Raw genomic sequence first — 6251 nt, 5'->3', positions numbered from 1 at the left:
GTGAATTTAATATAGAGGACTTTTTAGCCTTATTGATCTAAACAAAGGTTGTAGAATATGTTAAACCGAGAACATCCATAAAAAGAACGCCCAAATCTGACTTCGTATGAGGAAGTTATGAATTTTCTAAGATTTGGCATAGCAGTGCACGGCCCGAAACTCGAATTTTAGTTCGAGTGGTTTTTGGCTTACGCGACCTAAATGAGAGTTGAATATCTCATTAATAGGAACTCAATGGTAAAAAGACAGACGAAAACGGAGTCCGTATGAGGGAGTTACGAATTCTTCGCGGTCATTTAGCAGTCTAATCTCCTCGTACTGTTAAATTTAAGATTGGTCGAGAATTAGCCAACGGAGTATAAATAAAAGTTGTAGATCTTGTTTTTACCTACGTGTGGACATAAAGAACGTCAAAAACGGAGCTCGTATGCGAAAGTTATGAATTTTTGAAAATCGGTTGATTTCCACCCTGTATGCGATGCCACGTGTCAGCACCAGGCTGCGCCTGGCTGTAGCCAGCCTGCCTCACGACGTGAATATTAAAAATTCACGACATCAACCCTACTCCATCCCCTATAAATAAGTGGTGAGGCCTCCATTCATTCATCACACCTCCCCTCACTTCCCCCTCTCTCTAGAACTTCTCTCTAGCCCCGAAACCCCCCGAAAAGCCTAGGGAAACTCCCTAGCACGAGGCGGAATCCCCGGAGAGCCCGGCGGCTTCAAGAAGAAGAGCCTTTCGGCTCGGGAATGCTGCTCCAGCGGCGCTCGGTTTTAAGAAAAACCCGTTGTAAGTGAGCTACGCCTACGCTATTTTTAATATAGCTTTTATTTAATTATAGTAACGTTATTAGGAACTTATAATAAATACTTGGGCTATTATTATGGGCTATATAAGTATTGTTTAATGCTTATAGAATAGTAATAATAGCTAGACTATTAATTAGTCGCGGTTAACGTTAGACTAAACCCTAGTGATATTGATACTAGGTTTTGTCGAGGAAAATTATTTTAAGAGTAACAAAGTGTTGTCCGAGTGCCGAGTCACCACCTAATCAAGTGAGTGCATAGTCCCTTTCATAAACATGATTTTAATACAAGTATTGATTGAACGTATTAAATATATGTTTATGTGTGAATTATTTGATGTTGTCTGAATTACATGGTAAAGAACATACCCGGTTATTTATAATGATTTAGGTTAATGAGTAAACCTAAAATTTGTTATGAGGGTCATTGGATAATATCTCCTTATGAGTACGAGTGAGATATATATGGGGAATAGAGCCCTTAAACATGTCATTGATTTAGAAGCACAGATTAGACATAGTCATTTGTCCCTAGTCCTAGAGTATGGATTGGACTCAGTCAACTGTCGTTAATCCGGGAGTATGGATTAAGACATAGTCAGTTGTCCTTAGTCCGAGAGTATGGACAAGACATAGTCATTTGTGATTAATCCGGGATTATGGATTTAGACACAGACCAATTGTCCCTCATCCGAGAGTATGGAATAGGTACAATCAAGGACTCGAGAGCATGGATTAGATCCGGAGTAAGAGGTAAAATTTAAGGTCCGTGAGTATGGATAGTCTCGTTGTGAGGACTGACGGGGTGGGGTAAGAGTTGATTATATATATGGGGAAATCATATATTGTGTGAATTTATATATATATATATATATATATATATATATATATATATATATATATATATATATATATATATAACATTGTTGGATTGAAATCCCTATGTACTCACTAGGTTTCCCAACCTGACCCACTCAGTTTATTTATATCACAGGTGTTGATATGAAGTCACATTACACTGAGTGATTTAAAAGAGATGTAGATCACTAGTGATAATGAATGTAAGTTCTGTTTATGCTTATATTTCTGTATTGACGATGACATCCCAAATGTTTTAAAATGAATAAAAATACTTTTATTCAGAAATGCTTTGATAACGTATTTACCATGTTTTACTGGGAACAAATTCCGCAACATTTTGTACTCTGATTTTTATAAAGAATAAACAAAATCGGTCTTTTCAGGCCGTGAAAATGGGGATGTAACAGAACGTACTCATCTCGAAACATAGCAGTGAACCTCTCCCAAGTCACTGCAGCAAGCTCAGCAGGCGAATAATGCGCCGTCACAAACTTCCACCAGTCCTTCGCTCCCAAGCGAAGCTGGTTCAATGCGAACCGGACTCTCAGATGCTTTGGAGATGAGTAAGTGAAGAAACACCCCTCGATGTCTGAAATCCACCTCATTGCTGCAATCGGGTCTTGTGTCCCATCAAACTACGGTGGTTTTGTGTTGCTGAACTCCCAGAACAGCAACGCATCACCACCCTGCGATCTAGCCGCAGCTACAGCTGTAGTGGCCGCAGCAACAGCAGCATCAGAAAGAGCAGCGTATCTCTCGTCAAATGTCTCTATCAGGGTGGTCTTGATAGACCCGAACATCTTTGGAATCTCAGCGCGGATGGCAGCAGCCACCTCATCATGAATCATCTGGCGGAGCTCCTCGTCGCTCACACCCCCTCCACTAGTCCCTGATATGTGGTGCGTCCCCACCATGATGCCTCTCTGAAATACAACACAAGATATCAGAGACTCGCTCGGGTGTACACACACTCGATAACCCAATCCTACTTGGTCTCTGGTACCCTAAGGATTCTTACTTGGGTTGCGCACTGACCCGGTGCCTTCGGTAGTACGGGCCCAATACTACCGACCACACCGCCTCAGCATTCATCCCAAGTCCTCCTCCCAGAGTCCCAAATTCCAAGCACTCTACTCTCTTAAATCATATGATACTCACTAGCTGATCTCTCATAAGCTCCTCGCTGCTATCTAAACACTCTCAAGCATCCCTAGTAGCAAAACTCCTAAACTAAGGCATCATATATCAGGCCACTCTAGTTCTAATAAGGATACCTAGTCTACTCTAGCATGCATAATATAGCTCATCATATAACATAACATAATATATCTCGTAACACTTATTACAAGGGTATTTTGGGAAATCACCGTTTGGGCGTTGGATGATCGTACAAACGACTCCGCTCTGTTTGTCTCAAAACTCCTTTTTACTTTTTAAAAATTTGTTTTGTTAATAAAACTTTTCTCAAATCCTCAGTTTGAGTTCAGATAAGCCCGAAGATGCATCCGAATCCCTGAAACCAAGGCTCTAATACCAACTTGTAACACCGTAAAAACTAAAACAATTTTTAATTTTTCAAAACACATTTTCCAGACACATTTATTAACAAATCTCATTGTATCATATCTTTGTTTCACAAAAACATTTCCCAAATTTCATAAATCCCATGCGTGTGTACGAATCATGTCGGCGCCTTCCCGCGATCATCACTGGTACCTGAAACACATAACACATAACACTGTAAGCATAGAGATTAGTGAGTTCCCCAAAATACCACATATAATACATGTTAGACACTCGAGTCTATAACTCTGTGGGCCCACTGGCCCTAACTCTGTGGACCCTCTGGTCCTAACTCTATGAACTCTAGAATACACACATCATAAATCACATAGAAATAATGCAGTGCAACACATCACAATCATAGCATACAAGATACTCTGTCACATAACCCTATTTACCACTCAAGGTAAAGTATAGTGAGAAGACTCACCTCAGATGTCTCGGTAAATCTCTGACTCTGTAGCAATACGGTCTAGCCTCCGCCTAATCACATAAAGTAAAATACCCTCATAAATATAACTCTAGAGACTAGACTCAACCCTCTCTTGACACGAAGACTCCATTGTTGACCAATCCTCAAAGTCAAAAAAGTCAACGGTCAGACTCTAACCCAACTCGTCGAGTGCACTTAAGTGACTCGGCGAGTCTACGCTTGTCCACTATCCCTCTAGTCCTGCATGACACGTCGAGTCTTTCCCCTGCTCGACAGGTCCCACCTGGCATGAGTCACGGGTCCACCCCGACTCAAGTCACCGAGTCCCATTATGAACTCGGCGAGTTCCGCCTTGAACTCCAGTCCTCTAATTCCTTCTGACTCACTAAGTCATTCCCCCAACTCATCAAGCACTCACTGAGTGAACTATGGGGAAACCCTAACCCTACTAGCCGAGTCTGCTCTTGGTACTCGGTGAGTTCATGCCATGCTCGAGCTCAAATGAGCTCCTGAGGTCAGATCCGTTCCTCTAACTCATAGATCTGGCCTCCTTAAGCAATATAAACACGTAAAGTTTGGATCTTGATGCCCATGCAACGACCCAAAGGCTCTATTTGGAGAAATGGCCTCAATATGCCACCCTAAGCTCATAACTCTCCATGACACCCATAAAGATCAAGAAGTTAAGGTATCTGGACCACTTTGGATCCAGATTCGAAGCCTCAACACAAGAAGGGACCAATTGCTTCACAAATCTTACTCAAAAAGGGGCTAGAAACCCTAACTCTCAAAACTTACACCAAAACTAAAAGGGGATCGAATATATACCTCAAGATGAAGTCCCTAAGCTCTGAAATCCACAAATTAGCACCCTCTTCAGTTTCCTCTTGCCTTGGTCACCTTATTCTTGCAAAATCACCCTAACAAGGATCAAAAATGGCTTCCTTTCTCTCTCAAAACGCTCACACACTCTGGGGTCTCTCTCTATCAACTGGTAGCCGCAAAAGAAGGCCATAAGGGCCTTTAAATAGGTCTTAAACCCCGGAAATTAGGGTTTCATTAAACAGCGTGGACTCGCCGAGTCCACAAGTTGACTCGCCGAGTCCGGTCATTAACCCGGATGGAAAATCGCGACACTACTCGGCGAGTCTAAGCATCAACTCGTCGAGTCCCTCCCAAACTCTCCAAAAATGAATGAATAAATAATGTACCTGAAAATCCGGATGTTACAATTCTCCCCCACTAGAATCAAACTTCGCCCTCGAAGTCTCTTTCAACAAATAACTCTGGATGCTGCTTGCGCATCTCCAACTCCGGCTCCCAGGTCATCTCGGAACCCTTCTGATGTTGCCACTGGACCTGAACCAATGGCACCACCTTGTTTCTCAAAGTATTGATCCTTCTATCCCGAATCGCGATCGGCCTCTCAACAAAGTTCAGGCTTGCATCCACCTGAATGTCCTCTAATGGAACCACTGCCGACTCATCAGCAATGTACTTTCTCAACTGAGACACGTGGAAGGTATCGTGAATCTGACTCAACTCCGCAGGTAGATCCAAGCGGTATGCTACCCTGCCTACCCTGGCGGTCACCCTGAAAGGACCAATATACCGAGGCCCCAACTTGCCTCTCTTCCTGAATCGGATCACTCCTTTCCAAGGAGATACCTTTAGGAGTACGAAGTCACCAACTTGGAACTCAAGCTCCGAGCGACACCTGTCTGTTTAGCTCTTCTGACGACTCTGAGCCGTCAGTAACCTCTGTCGGACCTGCTGAATCTGCTCAGTCGTCTGAAGTACTATCTCTGTACTACCCATCACACGCTGACCGACCACACCCCAGCAAATGGGAGTCCGACACCTCCTCCCATACAACAGCTTAAAGGGTGGCATACCGAGTGGCCTAAAGATATCGCATTCCTTAAATAAGAAAAATGAATGAATAAACTTTGACTATATAATCATACATTTTACTGGTCATGTCATACATAGAAATACACTTTATTTCATCCAGTATATGGATGCATTGATGCAAACCAATGCACAATATATTTGTAAACTATGACTTACATATGTTCGTTTCAAGAATATAGGATATTATTGTCTTAGAGTTACTCATGATTTAATCCATGAAGTAATCTCTAAGTGTAAGTTTAACCGATACTCATAATCCTTATTTTCCAAGTGCTCATGAATATCACAACAATCCCTATGTAATGTCCAATCACCACGAACAACATACAAATATTTGGTGACAATCTTAAGTCAATACCAACTCCCCAACAGTATGATTGGCTGTGATATTTCGAATAAATTAATATTAAGGAAGTAGAACATGCAAAGTGAAACACAAGAATAAATTAATTGACAAATGGTATACACACTATGAACATAAATAAATCTTTGTTAATTAATCGCCATTCAATTATAATTAATTATTGTTACATTGTTTCAAAAAATCTCAAATAACTACTAAAATCTAGAATCTAACATCATCTCTCAATCCAATGCTCCTAGCATGCTCGAAGTACTTGATCTTGCTTATAACCTTGGTGAGAGGATCAGCAGGATTCTCCAAAGATGAT

The sequence above is a fragment of the Lactuca sativa genome, chromosome 8 (genome assembly GCF_002870075.4).
Source record: "Lactuca sativa cultivar Salinas chromosome 8, Lsat_Salinas_v11, whole genome shotgun sequence".
Classification (NCBI taxonomy): Eukaryota; Viridiplantae; Streptophyta; class Magnoliopsida; order Asterales; family Asteraceae; genus Lactuca; species Lactuca sativa.
This window is presented reverse-complemented; position numbering follows the sequence as displayed.